Genomic DNA, 25,100 nt, shown 5'->3' with positions numbered 1-25,100 from the left:
GATTATACCTGAGACCAGTGGAGATTTGGGGGCTTTTCAAGTTTCTAGTAATTGGTAGTGTCTAGCAGGGAGGAGCTCACAGTTGGGCCAGGTCAGACCCAGAATTTGGTCCTAAGCTTTGACACATCAGAAACATTTCATTTATTTAATAAAACAATTGTGACTGCTATCCTAGGCAGCCTTGTCCCAGTATCAGGATTCCAGGGAAGCCAAATTAGTAACCAGAAGTTTATTCATTAGGGGTGAAAGTGAGGCAAAGGGAACAAGGCAGTTGTGGACACATTTTTTGTTTTGTTTTATACCCTAAACTTACACAGAGCCTGAAATTTTTGATGCAGTAGAGAACTGGTGTGCCTAAAACCCAGAGTGAGACACACCAGAATGCCAGACACAGTGCCTCACTCTCTGGGCTGCAGCTGAATAAGCCTTAATGTTGGTCTTCTCCCGTCTTCCTTTGTCTACTCCTCTGCAGACTTCCACCCTTCTGTCTGTGTCTGTCGTTACCCTGTCACTGTTTCCAAGGTTACAGTTTATTTGATGTGGCTCCTTATCTTCCTCAATAGGAAAAACCCTAACCTCCAATCAACCATGTGTTTATAAGGCTTCTCTAGAGTTGCGCTTCCCATCTATTAGCAACATTCTTATTACCCAGAGGCATCACTTCCTGAACTGATGGACAAATGCAAAGGGTGCAACCGTCTCCCCTCACATAGGTCCCTTCTGGTGGCTCCCTCCCCCTTTTGTTTATCTTCTGATATCAGTCCAATGTTCCTACTCCACTTTACCTGTCCATTGGCATCTTCTGTCCCTGTAGAGATCCAGAAGTGTATAATTCTAATCTCAGGCTGATTTCATGGGTGATCAGAGTTCTTTAGTAGATAATCGGTTCACTTTGGGAGACCCGTTGAAACAGCATATCCTTCTTCTCCGCCATCTTATCACCACCCAGTCCTTCACCCCAAGAAGAAGTTCAGAAACACAGACCTGGAAAATGGCTTCAAGTCAGCTTTAGTATGAATCAGAGCTCTGTCAGCTGAGAACTGAAAACCAAGGCAGCCAGTGCTTCCCAGGCTGTGGGATGGAGACTATGGGGATGTCCTTAGGGATCAGTCTTGAGTCCCTATTTTTGCACTCTCATCCATAGTCTTGGGAAAGGGCAGCAGGCCTTCAGCTTATGGCAGATTGTTGAAGTCAAGTGCCATAGTGGCCATCCTAAGGCAAAGAATGAGGTTAGCAACAGGGCAATCAACAGGAAAATTGCAGTTCAAAAAACATGAGGAACAGGGAATGATCCCACTTGGCCTCAGACTTTCCAATGAGTGGGATGAATCTGACACAGAGTGCAAAAAAGTGAGACAGCACTGACTCAGAACTATGGGAATGAATAGAAAACAAAAGTAGGGATGACGGTCAACACCAGGCCTATTTAGAGCTGGGAGGGGTAGCCAAAAAGCTGAGTACTCCAGAGGAAATGGTAGCCCTGCTGCCTGTTCTGTTGGGAACCACAACTGGACCAGCTCAGGATGCAGAATTCCTGGAACTTTTCATGAGTATAAAGGGTATTTTCCACAGAGCAAGAGGAAATGAGCTTTACTCCCAACAAAGTGCACAGATTGTCCTGGCCCGCTAGGCACCACTTTCCTTAATGGTTTAATGGGCCGTGGGTAAACAGTAGGTGAGCCCCTGATTTAAATGGAAAAATCTGAGTTTATAGAATACAACCCCAAAGACCTGAAAAAGCAGGGTGGGGAGCTACTTTAAAGCTGCTACTCCTATATGAACCTAAAGGAACATAAAAGAACCTTATGGACTATTCTACTGGAATAAGCTTTAAGAACAGTTTCATTTATTAAGGGAAGGAGATTTCTGTGAAAGTAGGGAAACAGCAGCAATATGCATTAAAGGACAACAGCAAAGCATTACATGGTTACCTGAAATGTGTCCTGCTACATAATAAAGATGGTTGATGGCTCAGGAAAGGGGAGGGGGCAGGAGAGGGAAGCCAGGAAGGACGATCCTGGCCCAGGGTCAGGAACCTGGGCTGTCATGTAACACCTACCAGTAACTATAATCTTGCAGGAGCCCATTCTGGGCCTTGGCTTCCACATCCGTGAAGGTGCTGTATTAATAATAGCAACTGACACTTATTGAGAGCTTCCTCCAAGTGCTGGATACATGTTCCAAGCACCTCATGTGGGTTATTTCATTTAATTGTCACAGTGATCTGATGAGGTAGGAGAACACTTCTGACTTCTCTGAAAAAAATCAGGAAGTCTGACAATGTTGGGTGCCAGTCCAACATGGCAGAAAAAGTCAGAGCTGAGTAGAATCCATGCTATTTTAAATGGGACCTCTAGCCCCAACTGTTTACTTTGTTTACAGTATCTGAATGGTTCTTGCAGCAAGTGGGCTTGTGGCCCCTGGATTCAATGGTCTTAATGATCCCGCCTCTACCCTGAGAGTTGATGTTCTTTGTTCCGTGTCAGCCTACCCAGAGTGGTCATTCCTCAAAAGTCAGGCCTCAAGTAGTGGATGCTGGATATCCCCCCTACCTTTGAGAACTCATAGGAATCAGGAGGGCTGGGGACTGAAAGCGGGTGCCACAGTGCCCTGTGAAATGGAATTTCAGTGGATACCGGGCTATCTGCAGTCTGCCCTCACCTGAGCCAGGAGTTTAATCTCATTTGAATGGGGAAAAGAAGTGGTGGAAGAATGAACAAGGACATTCTGAAACCCCCAGGGACTATGCCAGGATGAACAATGACCTTCCTATCCTAGAGACAAGACAAGGTGTGACCCTAAGGCAAGTTACTCAATCTCTCTGTGCCTTGGTTTCCTTGCCTACAAGTTCATAATAGTCCCTACCTCACAGGGAGGCTATAAGAAGCAGGGGAAGAACCCCTATAGGTTGCTAAATACTCTGAATTTTCTGGTCCCAGTCCTTTGGCCATCATGAGACACCTGCGGGTTCATAAAGAATGATCTATCTCTAATAAAAAAATAAGAATAAAAATAAAATAAATTTAAAAACCTTTAAAAAAGCTACTTAAGCTAGCTTGTATTGGGTTCTACCCACCAGGAAGTTAGAAACAGAAACTACTTAGAAATGAACTTACACATTACGAATCCTTCAGGTCTGTGTGCTTTTTCCATTGTTTTCTAAATGGGCCTCTGATATAGATAAAGAGCAGTTTACTCATTTGTTCACAGAAGAATGGGGCAAAGTCAGGCGCTGCTCATCACATTTCTAATTCTTTTTCGTCCAACTGCTTTGGGAAGGTTTCTACAGTGGTCATCCTTCCCCAAGCTCTCTTTCTTTCTTCTCTGCGCCCCCTCCTCAACTCCTGGGCCATAGGAGGAATCCTGGAGCAGTCTTGCTGTATGACCAGTGGGTCCTTTTCACTAGCAGCTGTTGCAAACCACATTTTTCCAGTTGGGTTTACTCATTCTTCAACTGAGGCCCCCCTGTACAGGGGCAGGTACTCTATTCAGAAACTGCCTGTTCAGAGCTGCCCAATACCTGCTTCTTCCCGGCTCTTCAATACTGCCTTCAATCAAATGTGCTCCCCCTGGGTTCTCATGATTGCTATTTTTGTTTACATAGGAAAGTGCTGGGGCATCTGGGTGGCTCAGTTGGTTAAGCATCCAACTCTCGATTTTGGCTCAGGTCATGATGTCAGGATTGTGAGATTGAGCCTTGTGTTGGGCATGTTTAGCCTACTTAAGACTCTCTCTCTCTCCCTCTCCCTCTGCCCTTTCTACCCCTTCCACCCTCCCCCCAAAATAAAATAAAATAGTAAGTAGGAAAGAACTAATTTTATAGCTTTCAACCCAAGAACCCCAGCTTCAATATGGTACCTCACTGGTGAGGTCAAGAGAATAGATTGTGAAAGGGAATTTGTTATACTGAGTTGTCAAAAGAAAGGCCTTTCTAAGGAGGTGAAATTTCTGCTGAGCCTTCGATTAAGTATGTAACAAGGCAGGCAAAGGATTGGGAAGAAGCATTCTAGGAAGGCAACAAAGAATGCAAAGACCTTGGGGGGAACATCATCAAGGAGCAGCAAGGAGGCCAATGTGACTAAAGCCAAGTAATTGAGCAAGGGAATAGAAAGAGAGAAGATGAGAAGAGAGAGCTAAACAGAACTTGGATCCTGAAGCATCTCTAGGCTGCAGTGAGGGGTTTGGGTTTTATGATTGGCAAGAGTCACTGGAGGGCTTGAACAGAATGACATATTCTGATTTAAAAAAAAAATCCTTCTGGCTGGCTGTCTTGAGAACTTCCTGTGGAAGACAAGTGTAGAAAGTATAGTAAGACCAGGGAAGACACTTTCTCAGGCATCCAGGAAGATGTGACCATGACTTGGGTGCAAGTCAGAGAGGTGGAGATGGAGAAGAGTGAACAGATTTGCAAAATGGTTTTAAGGAAAAGTTGCCTTAAAAAACCCATTGGTGGGTACACCTAGGTGGCTCAGTCAGTTAAGTATCCAACTCCTGGTTTCGTCTCAGGTCATGATCTTAGGGTCATAAGATCAAGCCCCACTTTGGGCCCCACTCTGGACATGACCCCTGCTTAAGATTTTCCCTCTCCCTCTCCCTCTGCCTCTTCCCCTCCCCACTCTGCACGTGTGCCCTCTCTCCTTCTCACCTAAAAAAAAGAAAAACACTTGTTGGTATGGGTGTGAGGGAAAGAGAAGAATCAAGGTTTACTCTTAGATTTTGGACTAAACCAACTCCATAGTTGCCATTTACTAGTATGGTAAAAACCATAGGAGAGACTTGTCATTGTATTAGTCATCTACTGCTACATAACAAATTACCATAAAATTTAGTGGCTTCAAATAACAATAGATTGTCATTATCTCACTGTTTCTGTGGTCGAGAATTCAGGAGTCACCAGCTGGGTGCTTCTGACTCATGTTCTCTCATGAGGCTACACTCAAGCTGTTGGCTGGGGTCACATCACCTGAAGTCTTGGTTGGGGCTGGTGGATGTGCTTTGCACGTGGTTCACTCACTGGCCAGGGCTGGCCACTGGCAGCATTACTTACTTGCCATGGTTACCAAGTAACCATTACTTACTACCTGGACCCTTCCACAATCTACCTGAGTGTCCTTTCAACAAGGCAGCTGCATTACTCCAGGCAAGTGATGTTGGTTACAGACCAGCCCTATTCAGTGTGAGAGGGGCATGATCCCAAGAGGCAAGAGTCACTAGGGGCTGTCTTGATGATTGGTTGCCACACTCTCCACTCAGATGTCAGAACACAGTGTAGACAGAGCCAGTGAGGGTGTCAGAGGGATCCGACTGGAAGAAGGGACCTGGAGAATGGGCAGGGCTGGAGCAGAATAGTTAGATTTTAGATATATAAATAAGTCAGAGGGAGAGATTCCAGATGTGTGGAATGGACTTCAGTGGGGCCAGTTGTTCCTCCACTGAAGGGGGAGCTGGGCTGGAGAGAAACAAAGCCCTACTTGCCAAAAAACCTCATGGATTCCTGTTTAGGGTTCAGAATATATAGAGGAGCCCACACGAGTTCAAGAATCATGATATGGGGAGGTAACCATATCTGTTGAAGGAAGAGGAAACCCGGAGCTGAAATGTAAAAGACATCAACCAAGGCAACCAGTCAGTGTTAAGAGGTAAGCATTCCCCTCCGACACACACATCCCTCTCTTATTTTATTATATTATTATATTATATCTCATTATCTTAACTTATTATATTATATTATTTTACAGGAATCACCATGACCTTATAGGATTAGCTAAAGGCACAGGCATGCCTAGGACCCATGTTAATAGTTAATGCCTTCTGCCACAGGTGACAAGTTCTATTCCAGTGCCTGAAACTTCTCAAAGATTCCCCAAGGAATGTGGGTTGAGTACTGAGGAAGGTATTAATCTCCCCAAGACACTCTGAGACCCAAGAGTTTGCTCCTAAGCAGGTGCACAGGAAGGAGAAAGCTATCCACCCCTGTGAGCTGAAGGGCTATGACTTGAGTCCTGAGATAGTCAAATTGTGAAAACTATCAAACTCACTCTGGGCATTGACACTTCTGTGAATGCTAACTGATCAGATTTACTGAGTCTTACTTAAAAATGCAAAGACCAGGCTCTGTAAAGACCCAGGTCTGCTTGAGAGAGCAGGTGCTCTCTTGTGCCAGGTCTATCCTTATGGAAGGGTTCTTTTAAGAAATGACCCTGCCTTATGCCCATCTAATTTCACAGCAGGACATTTCTCCTTCTGTCCCCATCTTCAGCCTCCATCCATAGAAGCACCTACCTCAACTTTGCTAACCCGTGAGGGATTTGGCACAAATTCTGCAGCTGAGCCTCAGGATTAAGCCTGAAGGCAATAGTCAAATTGCCCTTCCTGCAGGAGCAGTGCAAGTGGAACTGTGAGATTCCTTTTTCATAAATTATTAAGAATTTCAAAATGTTAATAGCAGAGCATTAAACCAAGTGCAAGGTCTTTCTAAGTGCAAGGCTCTGTGTGTCTGTACAAGGTTGCACACACACAAAACCAGTCCTTCCTAGCTGTTCCTTCCCCTGAGTGCACAGCTTTGATGCCTGCCATTGACATTCATCCACCCAGTCTTTGTATGTGCCCCCTCCAACCCTGGGCTGAGGCACACAGAACACTGAAGGAGAAAAACTCTTCCTTCCTCTATTTATTATGTCACAGCAATTTCATCTTCTCACCTCCCTGGGCAGGTACATATCCTGTGGTCTCCATCGTCAAATTTTCTGGACAACCCCATTCCTCTTCCTTACAATGTTCTTCCTGTCTTGGGCAGCAGTGGCAGCCCTGCAGCCCACAGCTGTCCTCTTGGATCACCTTCCAGTTTCTTCCTGTCTCAGGTGGTCTCACACATGCCTCTCACCTCTGTCCAGGTCCACTCCATTTCCCCACCATTGCTCTCAACACCCTCTCCACATTTCTCCATTGTTACCAAGCTTCTGCCCAGCAAAAGAGTTCTGCCTACAGTTTGGGAATATTCCATTCCTTTCCAATAATACTGTTCAGAGTTTTTTAGGACAGGTACGTTTTAAAGATACTTTATCAGGGATAAAAGATATCTAAAGGTGTACTTATTTCACATAAATTATTTTATAAATAAGAAAAAAATTTGGATGGGTTAGGGTAACTTTTCCAAGGTCACATAGCTAGTTAGTGGCAAAGCCAAGTCAGGATTTCAGCACCTGCTGACTCCAACTACAATTTCTAAACTAATTAGGAATTAGTGGGGTCATAAAAAAAAATAAAGGAATAAGGACATAAAGAAACAAGACAATACAATGGTTTAAAAAAAAACAAAACAGCTGCATGTTCTTTGGCTCTATTGAGAGGTGGGGTCTGTGTCCCTTCCTTTGAGTCTAGTGTAGAAGTGATACTAGATCAAAAAAGGTCTGCCTGGTTCTCCTGGGATGCTCCCTCTGGGGAAAGCCAGCCCCCATATAAGAGCACCAAATATCTTGAGACTGCCATGCTACAGGGGCCATATGTGGAATGAAGCTTTAATCAATAGCCCTAGCTGAGCGCCCAGATGAGAGCCAGCATCAACTTCCAGACATGTGATGAGCAACACTGAATATCCAGCCAGTTGGACCCTTAGAAGGTTTTCACCCCAGCTGTCAAGTGACCCCCACCAGTAAGTTTTCCCCGCTGGTGCCCCAGGCATCATGGAACAGACATACCTCACACCACATCCTCATTGTTGCTTGGCCTGAATTCCAGAGCAACACAACCTGTGAATATAATAAAATGGTTGTTGGAAGACAGTTTGGGGGTGACTTGTTATGCAGCAGTAACTTGAATAGACATGGGCAAGCCATGCCTCTGCCCACTAACGTCTAAGTCATACATTTCACATGACTTCCTCTAACAGCTTTCCAGAATCCCCTTAGCAGGCAACAAAAAGGTGGCTCTTGTGCAGGATGTGCTTAGAGAGAGCAGGGCTTCCTTCTCCCTTATTCATACTCGACAGCCCGGTCTGCTTTCTGGAAAGAAGCAGACAAAGTGGGTTTTCAAGTCCTATTAACCTCTCTGAACCTCAGTTTCTCGTCTGTAAAATGAGAGATGGGGCATGATTCTCACTTGGTGGATCTGGCGGGGGGTCCAGGGATGCAAGTGCATAAACTGGCTCTGAGAACACTTCAGTACACTCTAGAGATAATCATTGAGGCCGCCTTCCATCTCTTTCCCGCCCTGCCCACTCCACAGCCCCCTCGCCTTGATGCCTGGGAGATACAGCCTGACTCAGTGGAAACAACGTTACCAGCCCAAGCCATTAGCTGGAGAGCCTCACACAGCTGCCATCCTTCCCCTCTAGTTTGCACCTTTCCAATAAAAGCACTGCCTTTTTTGATTACAGGAGAAATCACTCTAATTGACTTCCAGGCATTAAAGTTTTACTGAGATGATCTCAGAAGCTCCCTGGGGACAAGAGAAGTGCCGAGCAGTGCCGCCCTTGGGGCCCTGGTGCTGGGGAAGGGTTTCTAAAACTGTTTGCTCTAAATTTTGGCAGGGTACCTTCTGGGGAATATGAAGAGCAGCTCAAAACAAGAGAAGCACTCCATTTCCCTCTCACCTCTCGCCCCGGGGCCTGGAGGAGAGGGGCAGCTGGGTCCCAGGCTCCTTGTTGCAGTGGAGTCCCTGGCACCTGCACCTGCATTCCTGCCCTAACTCTGTTCATGCAGTGCCTCAACAGAGACACAAAGAAGTAAGAGGTGTGCTGCCTGGCCCGGCAGGTCCGCAGTACACGCGCACACTGACGGACTGTGAGACAGTGTGAGCAATATAATGGGATGCCAAATTAGGTGGCATGATTAGCCCTAAAAGAGATAAACAGAAGAGGGGCAGAGGAGCAGGGATTAGGGATAACTGAAGAAGGTTTCCTAGTGGAGAGGAAATAAGCACTAAGCTTTTGAGAATAGTAATAGTAAACACTTATATACCACTGGGTCTGTGCCAAATCCTGCCCCAAGCCCTTTATACACTTTAACATATTTATTCCTTTTAACAACTCTTTAAGATAGATTCTGCTTTTAACCCCCTTTTACAGATGAGAAAATCACAGCATGAAAAAGTTGAGTAGCAGCTAGCTAGCAAGTGGTAGAGCGGCCATGGAGCCAGAAAGTCTGATCCAGGATTTGTGTTCTTTACCACCATGCTGTGCTGCCTTTCAAGGTACCATCGCAAGCAGGTGAGGGGACAAGGAAAAGAGGAGACTCTACAGGTGCAAAGGCACAGAGGTGAGACTATGTTCTTTGTTCAACGGCTAATCGTACCTCCTCTGACTCTTGGGGAGAAAAGGAATGAGGTATATGGCTTTATATGCTTAGCGAATTTCTGGAGTGACACACACAGAAACATATTATTGGTGATTACCTCTTAGAAATGGGAATTAAAAAATGAAAGAGAAAAAATGACAAAAAGAAATGGAAATGGAAGTGAAGGGAAAGGAGCTCTTTTTATTTTATACTCTCCAAATGTGAGCAAATTTTGCTTTGAATCACTTTTATAATTCAATATTGTTTGGCTAAAAAATGAGCTAACAAAAGACCCTCCACCCCCTGTCCCCACCATTCCTTTCAGGGATGCAGCTGTCAAGAGGGCGAAGCACACCAAGCCAGGGCCAGGGCTTGGGCTACAGGAGTAATGCAGGGGAGATGAGCCTCTGCATCCTGTCCTCTGCCCAGAATGAGCTGGGGACCCACCATCCTGCCAGTCAGAAGGCCCATCCTTCAGTCCCAGGATTCTAGGCTCACCCCAACCTCTCTTCCCTCAGAGCCTCCCACCTTTCCAGTCACCACCATGTGTTTGCAAAAATAACAAAGAGAGCCCCACAACTGTGTTTGGCAATTTTTTAAATTAGTTGAGAACTTAAAAAAATTGAGAAATTCCACACAAACAGCTGGATTTCTTACTTCTTTTGACCAAGCCAGAAGACTTGGCAATTATCGGCCTGTATTCTTACGGAGCCCCCTGAAGCCGAGCTGAGGCTCTTGGCTCTTTCAGTAGGACACATGTTCTGCTTGTGTCTGCCTTTACCCTCCCTGCATTTTCAAACTAAGGCCAAATGCCATTGATATTGCATCTATGCACTGGTTTTTCTTACAAATGTCATGCCTCCTCAGCTACATCACCTGCTGGGTCCTGGTAAACAGCTGAATTTTCAGTTTGTGGTTTAGATTGCAAATAGTTCCCAGTTGTTTCATAAATCTGTTCTCCCCAAGATCCTGGAGTGCCAGAACAGTTCAACGCATCCTTTGCATTCCACACATCCTCTGTCAGTGAAACTTTTCATTGAAGGCCTGATGAATTGATCCATCAAGGTTAATTACAGAGTAAAGATCTCGATTTCAATCTATCTAGGACTGGCAATGGCCAACTCATCCATGCAGGTCAATGCTCAATCTTCCTGTCTCTGCATAAAAGCATATAACATGTGCTTTTATGCCTCAAAACATTAATAGACAATATACTGTTCTCCCCTAGGTCCACAGTTTTACTAAATATAACTGCTGACTTCTGTTATCGGTCTTTACAAATAGTCTGCATCCCTTTGGCTGATCCATCTTTTTCCCATAGATAGTCAACTTCCCATTACTCCTGCTCATGCATATTATATAAATGACTCATGTATCAACAAAAAGAGGAATCCCCTTACCTTCTACTTGACTCATTTTAAATAGTAAAAATACTATTACAGTTATTACATTTTGTTAATATTCTTTCACACCTTTGATCTCACTTAACTCTTACAGCAACCCCATCAGAGTTGCATAGACACTATTTTAGAGATTAGGAAACCAATGCACAGATGGGTTAAGTACTTGCCAAGCATCACACTGCCCAGATGGGACCTGACTCTAATCCAGTGCTTTTTCTTGACTTTCAAGGACAGGTACAGTTGGTTGATTCTCAGGAGAAGTGGTTAATGCTCCACTTGGCCCACTCGGCCCCAGAGAATGAGTTGCAGTGAGAAGAGGAAAGGAAAATCTGATTCTCCCAACTCACTTTTCTGTCACAGGTCAGCTGTGACTAGTTGTTTGGGGTGACTGTGACTCCCAAGTGTGTAGGGATCCACCTGGACTTCTCTGGGGTGCCCATGGAAGTAGAAAGAGACTTTCTAAAGGGTCTTGACAGGGGCAACAGATCCCAGACCTGGGGCACTCCTGGGAGTTTTACTCATTGAAAAATCTAGGATCAAGTTTACAGGAATCAGCAAAAATCAAGCCCTACAAAAATGAATCTCCAGTGCCACTTAGAGGCATTGAACCCAAACCATCTCTTGCCTTTTCTCAACCAGGTCACCCCATATTTAGATGTCTTACAATTATAATGACTGTCTTAGTCATCTCAGGCTGCTATAGCAGATACCGTAACTGGATGGCTTAAATAACAAATATTTCTCACAGTTCTGGAGGCTGGGAAGTCCAAGATCAAGGTGCTGATAGATTCAGTATCTGGTGAGAGCCCATTTCCTGGTTTACAGTTCCTGGCCAACTTACTGTTGTATCCTCACATGATGAAGAGAGATAGCAGAGCATAAGTTCTGGTGTCTTCTTATAAGGGGACTAATTCCACCATAAGCATCCCACCTCATGATTTCACTTAGACCTAATTACCTCCCAAAGTCCCCACCTCCTAATACCATCATATAGGGGGTTAGGGCTTCAATAGACTAAGTGGAGACATTAATATTCAGTCCATAAAATTGACACTAGCTCCTTTTCCTCCCTCTAAAATTATTAACTTCCAATCAAATACATTTACACTAAACAAGAGAGGGATTAAGTTTACTATAAGAAACAAATTACGCATTGGTCATAAAACCAGGCCAATAGTCTCTGAATGAGATTTCAAAAAATTACAGGGAGACACTATAAATCCAGAAGAAACAGAGGTCTAAAAAACCTAAACATTCGACTCTTTCTATGAAGCCAGCATTACCCTGATCCCCAAACCAGGCAAAGACCCTACCAAAAAGAAGAATTTCAGACCAATATCACTGATGAATATGGATGCTAAGAGTCCCAACAAGATCCTAGCAAACAAAGAGGCAACCCACGGAATGGGAGAAGATATTTGCAAATGACAGTACAGACAAAAGGTTGATATCCAGGATCTATAAAGAACTCCTCAAACTCAACACACACAAAACAGACAATCATATAAAAAAATGGGCAGAAGATATGAACAGACACTTCTCCAATGAAGACATACAAATGGCTATCAGACACATGAAAATATGTTCATCATCACTAGCCATCAGGGAGATTCAAATTAAAACCACATTGAGATACCACCTTACACCACTTAGAATGGCCAAAATTAGCAAGACAGGAAACAACATGTGTTGGAGGGGATGTGGAGAAAGGGGAACCCTCTTACACTGTTGGTGGGAATGCAAGTTGGTGCAGCCTCTTAGGAGAACAGTGTGGAGATTCCTCAAGAAATTAAAAATAGAACTTCCCTATGACCCTGTAATTGCACTACTGGGAATTTACCCCAAAGATACAGATGTAGTGAAAAGAAGGGCCATCTGTACCCCAATGTTTATAGCAGCAATGGCCACGGTCGCCAAACTGTGGACAGAACCAAGATGCCCTTCAACAGATGAATGGATAAGGAAGATGTGGTCGATATACACTATGGAGTATTATGCCTCCATCAGAAAGGATGAATACCCAACTTTTGTAGCAACATGGATGGGACTGGAAGAGATTATGCTGAGTGAAAGAAGTCAAGCAGAGAGAGTCAATTATCATATGGTTTCACTTATTTGGGGAGCATAACAAATAGCATGGAGGACATGGAGAGTTAGGAGAAGGGAGTTGGGGGATACTGGAAGGGGAGGTGAACAATGAGGGACTATGGACTCTGAAAAACAATCTGAAGGGTTTGAAGAGGTCAGGGGGTGGGAGGTTGGGGGAACTAGGTGGTGGGTATTAGAGAGGGCATGGATTGCATGGGGCACTGGGTGTGGTACAAAAACAATGAATACTGTTATGCTGAAAATAAATTTAAAAAATGATTATAAAAAAAAAAAACAACAACTAAACATTCAAAGAAAGAAAAGCCCAAGTTAAATACCTCTCAGAACATTGCTGGTTAAACTAAGATTTAACAGGTAAAGGTTAGGATGAAATATATTTGAAAAGTCAAAATATCTCTCAGGACCACAGCAGCAAGAACAGAAGTCCCCTGCAACCTCACTGAAAACATATGTAGTAGAGAGTAGGTAGATAAAGGGCCTGGTCCACAGAGAAAATACAGTCAAAAAGCAGAGTCCAGTGGTGCTCACATAGCACTATCCAGAGTGGGGAGTTCCTAACCAATGGGATATTTCAATTGGCTTGAGGAGTCTGTCCTTTTCAAGGATGGGTACATCTTGCTGTCAAGCTCCATGACATCAGTCATCAATTATCCAATAAGCCCCTTTTGCAGAAACAACAGGCTTCATGGTTGGGTGGCTTCCATGAAACATTTCCCTAAAGGAGGACCTCAAGCCATAAAGACCTAGTTTTCTAAGCAGTTCTGTCGTTCTTTGTAAATGAATAAATCAACATCAGCCTGGTGTGGGCCTTGAACTTGAGACCTTATCTTTGAGAAAACTGAAGCATTCAAAAGAGAATTCCCCAAAATCTTACAATTATATCTGTTCACCTATTGGTATCTGCATCCATATTCATTGTCTTCTTTCCTGTAGCAAATTGCAAAAAATGGCCACAAATGCTTCCCTTTCCTGAATCTGTATCATTGCAATGTCATTGTGCAACTTCTTTTATCGGGAAGCAGAATCTATTTCTCTTAACTTTTGAATCTGGGCTTGACCATCTGGCTTGCTTTAGCCAGAAGGGCATTAGTCAATGTGATGCAAATACAGGCTTGAGAAATATTTGCGCATTGGGGTTGGCCCTCCCTTGCGGAGCTTGGAAATCTGAGACTACCATGTGAACAAATTCAAGTAAGCCTCCTGGCAGAGTGGTAGCAATGTGGAAAACAACTGAGGCACTCCAGTTGACAGCCAACTGCCAGATATATGAGTGGTGCATGAGTGCCAAATAATGACCCAAATTCTAGCCAACCCACCAGTGGACCCACAGCAAGCCCAGGAAAGATCAGTCAAGCTAGCCCAGACAAAAAGAACCACTCCACTGATCTGCTAATCCACTAAGTTTTGGGGTGATCTGTTATGCTACAAAAGCTAACCAATACATTCCCTGTTACCTTGGGCGAAGTCTCCATGACCTTTTTAAAACCAGGCTCTCTACTAGCGCCATCTGTCTCATCCCCTCTTGTAAATTTAGTTTCATCATTTCTCTCTTCTCTTTTCTGCATCAAAAATGTTTCCCACTTTAAGGAATCATTCCTACCAGCTTACAAACATGCTATTTCCCCCATACTAAAAAATAAATCAACCTTCTCTTGACCCCACCTCCCCTATAAATTTCTGCCCCAATTCTCTACTACCTTTCACTCTAAGCCTTCACAAAATGGTTGTCTATTCTTGCTGTCTCCAGTTCTTTTCTTCCTGTCCTCTCTGAATCCCATTCTAACCAGGCTTTTGCCTCTATCCCTATAACAAAACTTCTCATGTCAAGGTCACCACTGAAGCCCACGCTGTTAAACCTGATGACTGGTTTTCAGCCATTTAGTAACGTATGACACGGCTGACCATTCTCTCCTTTTATATATACTTTCTTCCCTTGGTTTCCAGGTCACCATACTCCCCTGGTTCTCCTCTGGCAGTTCCTTCTCAGTCTTCAATTTGGGGTCCTCCTATTATCCCCAACACCTTTACGTGTTAGTGCCTGGGAAATCCATCTTGGGCCCCTTCTCTTCTTTACTACCCCTAGTGACCTCATCTATCAATATGACTTTAACTATCATCTATCTATTGATAACGACAGAGAGTTGTTTATATCTCCAGTTTATATATCCTATATATCCATATAGCCTATGCCACTCTCCTAATCTCTAAGCTTTTATTTTCAACTGCCTATTTAATATCTCCACTGGGATGTTAAACTTAACATAAACAAAACTAAACTGCTGAGATTTTCTCACGCTTGAACCATAGTCTTCCCCATCAGCTGATGGAAACTCAATCCTTCCAGTAACTAAGAAACTTAGAATCATCCTTTGTTTCTCTCGCATCACATATCCAATGTATCAGGCTAAATGTTGGGTCTGCCTTCAAAGCCAACCAGATCTGAACACTTTCTTTGCCTCTATGTCAATTTAAGTGACCATCAGTACCCGCTTCCCTTAGTGCAGGGACCTTCTAACTGATCTCTCCACTTTCACCCTTGTCACACAATTTAGAAAAGAGATACACTGGGGTACCTGTGTGGCTCTGTTGGTTAAGTGTCTGGCTTCAGCACAGGTCATGATCCCAGGCTCCTGGGATGGAGTCCTAGACAGGACTCCCTGCTCAGTGGGGAGTCTGCTTCTCCCTCTCCCTCTGCTGTTCCCACTGCTTGTGTGTGCTCACGTGCTCTCTCTCTCTCTGTCAAATTAATAAATAAAATCTTCCAAAAAAATAAAATTAAAAAAGAGATACACTAAATATCTATAAATTAGGGATGGGGGGAAGGATTTTCATAAAATCCCCTTCTGAAAAGGGAAGGATTCTCTGCTTTAACAACCTCCTACTACATCAGGGGGATTCTCTGTTTTGTAAACATGGATTTTCCCCCTCCCACAGAATTGACTCATTTAATAAATATTTTATTTACATGTACCACTGTTTAAGAAGTGTACCTACAGCATTAAAGGAAGGAAGAACAGCCAGTACATCAGCAGCTGAATTTCTCACAAAGCCCAGAGAGCAACTTGATGAGCCAGATCAACATCTTCATGATTCTAGTCTATGATAACTGATGCAGTCATCATAGGGACACCTCACTCCTCTTGGGGGAAGGAGCTAGGCCAGTGATCTGGAACCAGATCTGTAATTTCCACTAACCAACACAGGGCACATCTAAAATGTTCTCATGCCTATTGGGCCCTATAAGCTCTTGCAGGGTAAAATTAAGGAATTCTCCAGGGAAAAAGAATTGGTCCTGGCAAAAGGTCACTTTAAGCAAATCCACTTAAATAGGAAGCAACATTTTATAACAAACGATAGGGGTAAGGGGGAGTATAGATTAGAAGTTTATCTCAAGGGACGCCTGGGTGGCTCAGTGGGTTAAGCCACTGCCTTCAGCTCTGGTCGTGATCTCAGGGTCCTGGGATCGAGTCCCACATCGGGTTCTCTGCTCGGCGGGGATCCTGCTTCCCTCTCTCTCTCTCTGCCTGCCTCTCCATCTACTTGTGATCTCTCTCTGTCAAATAAATAAATAAAATCTTAAAAAAAAAGAAGTTTATCTCAAAAGAACTAAAAATTATCATAGTAAATTTATTTTATATTTAGCCACATTTTGATTATAACTCAACTATGGACTAATTCCTTGAACAGAAAAATGGAATCAAATCATGTTTGGGGCATACTTTTTTCTGAGAGAAGAAATTATTAAGATAGCGAAATAATGGCATCCATCACTTTTCATTGGATCTTCACAGTGAAGTTTTAAAGAAAGTAAATTTTGCAAAATAGTCAAGGGCTTTATCACTTTTCCAACACTTTACTCTTAATTTTTGAATTTCTATTCATCCCTTCCTGAAGCCTCCATTATGCCATCATCATTGTTGATTTCCTCTTTTTCAGTTGTGACCAGATAAACTCTGCCAGACCCTCATTTCTTGGAGGCTTCAGTAATAATAATTACTGAATCAGTCCTCCACCAACACTTCCATTATCTTAGTGAAGTCTTTTGCAAGACTGGCAATTTCACTTTGCAATTGTTTGACATAGTAATCACAGTGAAAACATCTGACATTAATGTTGGGTGGGAGTAGATGTCAGTGTTATGCCAGAGGGAGATGTGAAGGGGGACTGGCTTTATAAGGATTTGTTTGTTAGTGAACATTTCATGTTGGGAGGACCTTTGCTTCCCAACGTGTAATTATGGGTACTCCAATAATAAACACTCTGATAATGCAGTTTCCTTTGCACTCAAAACCAGGAATTAGCACTGCAGTTTCTGGGTGAAAGGACTCCACTGGGAGAAATGTGAGGAGTTCACTGGGGGTAAAGGTGGTCATTTAGAACCTAAATGATGCTGGCCAAGGTCCTTCCAGGGTCTAGCTTCCAGACCCAGTATGTTTGAGCCCTTAGGCTGTGGTCAACAACTACAGCTAAAATCCGGGCAAAGGGAATGGAAAACAAAAATATCTGCTTTGTGAACACTGCCACCTACTGAAAGTAAGCTGCATTCCAATTTGACTGTTGTAGACACTATAAAGGACTCTAGGGGGCAAAGTATTTTGGTCTATGTCTCACATAGATTAGCTGAGGTCTGGCAAAGCTTAAAACCCCTTCCTCCTAATGGGAGTCTGTTAAGAGATTCTGTGTTTGTGTCTGGTTTGATCTGGACTGGGTTGGGTCTGGCTATACAAGTCTTCAAGGCTTGCATAGTAACAGGGAAATTCATTCTTGGAATATGGCTCATTCTTTCATACCTGACTTTGCACATGTTCTTTATACCACTGGACGACCCAGCAAACTGTTCTCCTTCAAGATCAAGTTCAAACGTTTCCTCTGCAAAGACTTTCTCAACAATTCCAAAGTTGTTCTCCTTTCCTCTGTGCTTCAAACAAGTTTTACTCAGTTCTGTTACAACACTTACCCCATGTAACCTAATTAGATAATCCACCTCCTCCTCTAGACTCAAGTTTTTGAGAATAGCTGTCATGATTTAATTTTATTAGCATGCATTCTACCACGTAGCACATTGAAGACACTCACTTAATATTTATTAAATGGATAAATAAATATTGTGATCATACCAAAGAGTCCAAGATTACTCTTTCACTTTCTTAATAGTACCCTTTGATGTACAAAAGTTTTAGTTTTGATGAAGCTCAATTTATCTAATTTTTCCTTTTGTTGCTTGTGTTTTGGGTGTCATATTTAAGAAACCATTACTTTACCCAAGATCATGAAGGTTTATATCTGTATTAGCTCCTAAGAATTTTACAGTTTCAGTCCTTACATTTAAGTCTTTGATCCATTTTGAGTTAATTTTTGTATATGGTATGAGTTAAGGGGTCCAACTTCATTCTTTAACATGTGGCTATCCAGTTGTCCCAGTACCATTTTTTGAAAAGGTGTTTTCTTTCCTTCAATGAATGGTTTTGCATCCTTGTTAAAAATCAGTTGACCAGAGATATGTGGGTTTATCTGCAAACTTTCAATTCTATTCCTTTCATCTACCTGGTTATGCTAGTACCACAATATTTTGATTACAGTAGTTTATAGTAAGCTTTGAAATCTCACCAATGATTCTTAACCAATAAGGTATGAAGAAGTTTAATTGAGATACAAAGACTATGAAATCATTAACTTGTAAGTTTATTTTGTCCATAATATGCCCCATGGCCAGTGCTAGAATAAAATCTTTTTACTCATGGATGTTTTGTATGAATGGAATATGTTTATGAAGTAAAAACAGAGCTGAGTTTCACCATTTGGGATAATAAACAAAAGCACAGAGGCAAAAGATATGTGGATGGATGAAAAAAACTACAGTATATCAAAAACCAAATATTATTTAGTACTAAAAAGAAATGAGCTATCAAGACATGAAAAAAGACAGAGGAACCTCAAATGCATACTACTAAGTGAAATAAGACAATCTGAAAAGGCTAGATATGGTATTATTCCAACAATATGATGTTCTGGAAAAGGCAAAATTATGAGGACAGTAAAAAGACCAGTGGTTGCCAGGGGTTAGGGGTGAAGGAGGAAATGAGTAGGTTCAGCACTGAAACTATCTGATGTGACACTATGGTGGTGGCTTCATGACATTATATATTCATTAAAACCCATAGAAGGTATAACATCAAGAGTGAACCCGAATGTTAACTATGGACTTTGGGTGATAATGATGTCAGTATAGGTTCATTGACTGTAACAAATGTACCGCTCTGGTTTGGTACGTTGACAGTGGGAGAGGCTATGCATGTGTGGCAGCAGAAGGAATTTAGGGAATCTTTGTACCTTCCACTTAATTTTGCTACCAACATAAAGTTGATCTAAAAAATAAAGTATATTTAAAACTTTGAAAAGATTTGGGGGGGTGCTTTTAGGTGGACTAACAATGTCTGCAACAGGCACCATCCTGAAATTAGGAAGACTGAGTATTTATTCACTGAGTGCTAAGATGCCCAGTGCTCTTCCTTCATAGTGTTACAGAACACTGGTAGCCAAACCTGTATATACTTTTGTGAGATTGTAATTTTTAATAACAAATATATACATTTCGTCTTTGTCCCATTCCTGGCACAGAGTTCCTAAAATATCTTCAAAGATAAAGAGTGACGGGAACTTCTTTTGCCATAATATTTGATCTTTTGTCCTTGGTTCCTAAAATAGCTCAAGAGTATAAAGGTTTTGTCATTCGTAACAAGTCCCTTTCAACCACAGCTGAGTTTACATTAATGAAGTAATTTTTGTAAGGTCCCTAGATAGACTCGGGTTGGGGAACTGGTTGCCAGGAGCACCAACCATGTGATTAGAGAGTTGGTACTAATAATCTCACCCCTTGACCTCCCAATAGAGGACAGGGACTATATTAAGTTAATCACTAAAGGCCAATGATTCAATCAGTTGAACCTACATAATGAAGCCTCCATAAAAACATAAATGGACAGGGTTCAGAGAGCTTCTAGGATGTTACCAATCTGAAGGTCCTGGAAAGGTTTTGTACCTGGAGAGAGCATGGAAACTCCACACTTCTTCCCCCATACCTTGCCCTATGTCTCTCTCTCTCTCTCTCTTTTTTAAAATTTATTTATTTGTTTTATCAACATATAATCTATTATTTGCTTCAGGGGTACAGGTCTGCGAATCATCAGTCTTACACAATTCACAGGACTCACCATAGTACATACCTTCCCCAAAGTCCATAACCCAGCCAGCCCATCCCCCTGCCCCAAGCAACCCTCAGTTTGTTTCCTGAGATTAAGAGTCTCTTATGGGGGGGTGCCTGGGTGGCTCAGTGGGTTAAGCCGCTGCCTTCGGCTCAGGTCATGATCTCAGGGTCCTGGGATCGAGTCCCACATCGGGCTCTCTGCTCAGCAGGGAGCCTGCTTCCCTCTCTCTCTCTCTCTCTCTCTGCCTGCCTCTCCATCTACTTGTGATCTCTCTGTCAAATAAATAAATAAAATCTTTAAAAAAAAAAAAAAAGAGTCTCTTATGGTTTGTCGCCCTCCCCGGTCCCATCTTGTTTCATTTTTTCCTTCCCTTCCCCCCATGACTGCCCCGCTCCTGCCACCCTGCCCTCAAATTCGTCATATCAGAGAGATCATATGATAATTGTCTTTCTCCAATTGACTTACTTAGCTCAGCATAATACCCCCTACGTCTCTCTTCAGACTGTATCCTTTTAATAAATGGATGATAGCAGGTAAACTTTTCTTAAGTTCTGTGAAGTACCCTAGCAAACTAATCAAACATGAGGAAAGGATCATAAGAACCTTCAATTCATAGCTTGTCAGAAGCACAGGTAACAGCCTGGACTTGTGACTGGTGTCCAAAATAGGGGAAGCCTGGTGGGAATGAACCCTCAACCTGTGAGACCTTACGCTGTCTCCAGGTAGATAGCATCGGAATTGAATTACATCACAGGACACCCAATCAGGTCCACCAGAGTGTTGAAGAAGAATTGCTTGATGTGGGAAAAAGTCCACACATTTTAGTGACCAAAATTGACAACAGTATAGGAAAAAAAAAAAAAAAAGGAGTATCAAGCTTCCATAACAAAATACCAGTTTAGGTGGTTTATAAACAACATAAATTTATTTCTTACAGTTGTGGAAGCTAGAGATAAGAGTACCAGCATGGTTAGACTCTGGTGAGCACCCTCTTCCAGGTCACAGGCCTTTCAGTGTATTCTCATATGGCAGAAGGAACAGCAAAGCTCTATTGGGCCTCTTTTATAAAGGTATTAATCTCATTTATGAGCGCTCTGCCCTGTGACCTAATCACCTCCCAAAGACCCTACCTCCTAATACCATCACATGGGGCATTAAGAATTCAACATTTGAATTTGGGAGGACAAAGACATTCAGACTACAGTAAGAAGTATTTTTCTTTTACAACCTTCTAAGCAGGAAATTAAAAGGGGCTTCTGTGGGGAATATGACCAACACAGGAAAAAAAGATCTAATGATACTGACATTAAAATTTCCTTGACAAATGACCCAGCCAGATAATCCTCCAGTGAAGCCCACATTTGATATGGCCAATCGGGGAATTCCTGCTCTACCACGACATAACCAACCAAGAATGCCAGGCATCTAGGGAGAATTTTTAACATGAAAGATGGAGACTAGCAAACTTACTGATAAAAGCAAACTAAAGGAAACAGAGATTCTTCAAGGAGAAGAAAACAGAAAAAAAAAGTCATCAATATCCTCAGAATACTAGGAAAAGATGTTACAGGCATGGAACAAGATAAAGACACTATTTTTTTTCAAGGTGTTTTTTTTTTTTAAATTCCAGTTAGTTAACACACAGTGTAATATTAGCTGCAGGGGGATGACATGGCAATTCAAAACTTCCATACATCACCCAGTGCTCATCATGACAAGTGCACTCCTTAATCCCTATCACCTTAATCCCCATCATTTGAACCACTCCCCACCCACCTGCCCTCTGGTTAACCATCTATTTGTTCTTTATAGTTAAGAGTCTGTTCCTTGGGGGAGCACTTGGAGCTCAGTCAGTTAAGTGACTGCCTTAGGTTCAGGTGATGATCCCAGGGTCCTGGGATTGAGCCCCATGTTGGGTTCCCAGCTCAGTGGGGAGTCTCCTTGTCCCTCTCTCTCTGCTCCTTTCCCCTCACTTATGTGTGCACTCTCTCTCTCTCTCAAATAAATAAATAAAATCTTTTTTTTTAAAAGGAGTCTGTTCCTTGATTTTCCTCTTTTCTCCATTTGTTTTGTTTCTTAAATTCCACATGAGTGAAATCATATGGTATTTCTCTTCCTCTGACCGACTTATTTCATTTAGTGTAATACCCTCTAGCTCCAACCACATCATTGCAAATGGCAAGATTTCACTCTTTTTGATGGCTGAGTAATATTCCATTGTATATACATATATACATACACACCACCTCTTCTTTATCCATTCATCGGTCAATTGACATTTGGGCTCTTTCCATAATTTGGTTATTGTAGATAATGCTGTTATGAACACCAGGAAGCATGAATCCTTTGAATTAGTATTTTTGTATAAAGACGCTATTTTAAAAAGGAACTTTCAGAGGACTGTAATGCTATTACAAGAAATTATGAAAAATTCAGAAGGGGCACCTGGGTGGCTCAGTCAATTGGGCATCTGCCTTCGGCTCAGATCATGATCCTAGGGTCCCGAGATCGAGCCCCACTTTGGGCTTCCCTGCTCAGCAGAGAGCCTGCTTCTCCCTCTCTCTCTGCTGCTCCCCTGCTTTGTGCTCTCCCTCTGTGTGTCAAATAAATAGATAAAATATTTAAATAAATAAAAATTCAATAGAAGAAATAGAAAATAAATCAGACACAGAAAAAAAGGGACCAGGAATTAGAGGACAAGCTCAGAAGGCCCAACATCTGAATAATAGTTCCAGAAAGAGAAAAGATTTAAGTGAGAATATCATCAAAGCAGAGATTCAAGGAAATTTCACAGGACAGAAAGTAAAAGGAAAACTTTTTCCCTACTCAAAACACTTCTGACACCAAATGTGTAGGGTTTTTCCCCACCAAGCTATTTTGACACTACCTACTTAGAGATAGTACAGACCCTATGAGCTAAGGACTGAATCTCAAAAGACTTCCCCCCACTTCAGCCACCAATCACAAGTCCTAAGTTTGATTTGGTTACAGACTGGAGGTTCCTACAGCTCTCTCCTCAGGTTTGATAGTTTGCTATAATGGCTCACAGAACTCAGGGAAACACTTTACTCAATATCACCCATGTATTATAAAGCATATAAATAAACAGCCAGATGAAGAGGTACATAGGGCAAAGTCTGGAAGGGTCCCAAGCACAGGAGCTTCTGTTTCCATGAAGTCTGGGGGGCACCACCCTCCCAGCTTCACCAAACAAGGAGCTCTCCAAACCCTTTCATTTAGGGTTTTTATGGAGGTTCCATTATGTGGACATGATTAATTAAATAATTGGCCAATGATGTTTAACTCAATTCCTAGTCCTTCCTTCCCTTCCCCCACACCTGTCAGGAAGTGAAGCTAAAAGTTCCAACCCTCTAATCACATGGTTCCTTCCTCTGGCAACCAGCCCCCAAACTTCAAGACTCATTTCCTTAACATAAACTTAGGTATGGTTGAAAGGGAGGTTTTATAATTAACAAAAGATTCTCCTCTCACTCCTACCACTCAGGAAATTCCAAAGGTTTTAAAAGCGTTATGCCAGGAATCAGAAATGAAGACAAAATATGTATTTTTTATTATATCACAGTATCACACAAAGTGATGCATTTCCAAATTGAAAGGACCCAGGAAATGCCAGCATAGTGGGCTCACACCAATACATATCACTGTGAAATTTCAGAACACTGGGAACAAAGAGAAAACACTAAAAGTTCCCTGAGGGTAAAACACGAGGATCAGGAGTCACAATGGCTTTTGAGTTATCAATGGCAATATAGGCAGTTAAAAGACTATGGAGAATAACGCATTCAAAATAATGATGGAAAGATAATTTCCAAGTTATTATAAATTCAGCCAAATTCTCAATGTAGTATGAAGGTAGCATATTTTTGGATATGCAAGGTCTAGGAAAATGTGTCTCCCATGCATCATTTCAAAGAAAGCTATTGTGGGATATACTCCACCAAAACAAGAAAAGGAAGCCTTGGGATATATGAAAAAAAGGCCTGGTTACCTTTGGAGAGAAGTGAAGACAGATCCCAGGATAACAGCTGAGCAATGGGTGCAGAGGGAAACCAGGCCATATTGGAGCAGTCAGAAGGATCCAGAAACAATTCCATTTTAATTGAATATATGTAGACCAGTCATTCTCAAAGTGAAGTCCAGTGACCCTAGGAGGTCCTCAAGACCCTGTCAGGGAATTTGCAAGGTCAAACTATTTTCACATGAGTATACAGTGGAGTTTTCCAGAGGCTACTTAACATACAACATACATATGACAGATTGAATGCAGAAGTACAAATGAGAAGCAGGCTGTCTACTAATAAACCCAACATTAAAGAGACTTGAAAGTATATAAAGTAATACCTCTCTTTTATTAAGTTTATTTTGTTTTGAAAAATATAGTTATGTTTCATAAAAAGTGTTATGTTTCTATGAAATAGATTTATTAATGTTTTTGAATGTATATACAAATATTTTTCAGTGTATATTTATATATAAATATGGTTTCTAATATGGCACATGTCACTGGGTATGACCTACATTAATGAAAACTTTTTGGGATCCTCCATAATGTTATGAGTGAAAGGGGATCCTGAGACCAAAAAGTTTGAGAATTGCTGATTTACACAGCTATTAGAGTGTTTGAATTACACTAGTGTCAAGTAGACCTAAGCAAACAACCTTAAAACTCTAGAGAAAAGAGATAATTGAACAGAAAAGGAAGGTATTCAGAGCATACGACATGGCTCAGCTGAGAAAAGCATTCACATGTAAACTGATACTGTCTAATCGAAAGTATGACATAAGCATGTTAGGGGCTGGGGACAGGATCAGGGGGCCTAAAAAGGGGCAAAAGACAGCTAACTCTGTATCTCCCACAGCAGAAAATCAATAGATAGTATGTAATATATCTAGTAAATTAGGGATTCTAAGTTTTGATTTGAGAGGTGGAAGATGATAATATGCTGATTTTCGGCTGAAGAAGAGAACATAAGAGAATCACAGGAATGGGAATGCTGAGGCAGGGTAGGTGTAATCTGAAGACTAAACCACTGTTTGAGAACCACTAGTATATATATATAGCAAGCAGCGAAGGTAAAGTCAAGAGAATG

At 42.1% G+C, this 25,100-nt stretch overlaps 1 protein-coding gene across 1 annotated transcript in view; it reads right to left on the bottom strand.

Annotated features, from left to right (window-relative positions):
* SCN11A (sodium voltage-gated channel alpha subunit 11) overlaps nt 1-24,119 on the bottom strand; it is a 149,761-nt gene extending 125,642 nt beyond the window's left edge. The window contains exons 1-3 of the mRNA XM_047740267.1: nt 23,999-24,119; nt 7,698-7,748; nt 985-1,212 (exon numbers count right to left, since the gene is read on the bottom strand). The gene's annotated coding sequence lies outside the window, so the exon portion shown is untranslated. The remainder of the gene's footprint in view (nt 1-984; nt 1,213-7,697; nt 7,749-23,998) is intronic.
* Between the last annotated feature and the right edge of the window lie 981 nt (nt 24,120-25,100).

The sequence above is a fragment of the Lutra lutra genome, chromosome 1 (assembly GCF_902655055.1).
Source record: "Lutra lutra chromosome 1, mLutLut1.2, whole genome shotgun sequence".
Lineage (NCBI taxonomy): Eukaryota > Metazoa > Chordata > Mammalia > Carnivora > Mustelidae > Lutra > Lutra lutra.
This window is presented reverse-complemented; position numbering and strand designations above follow the sequence as displayed.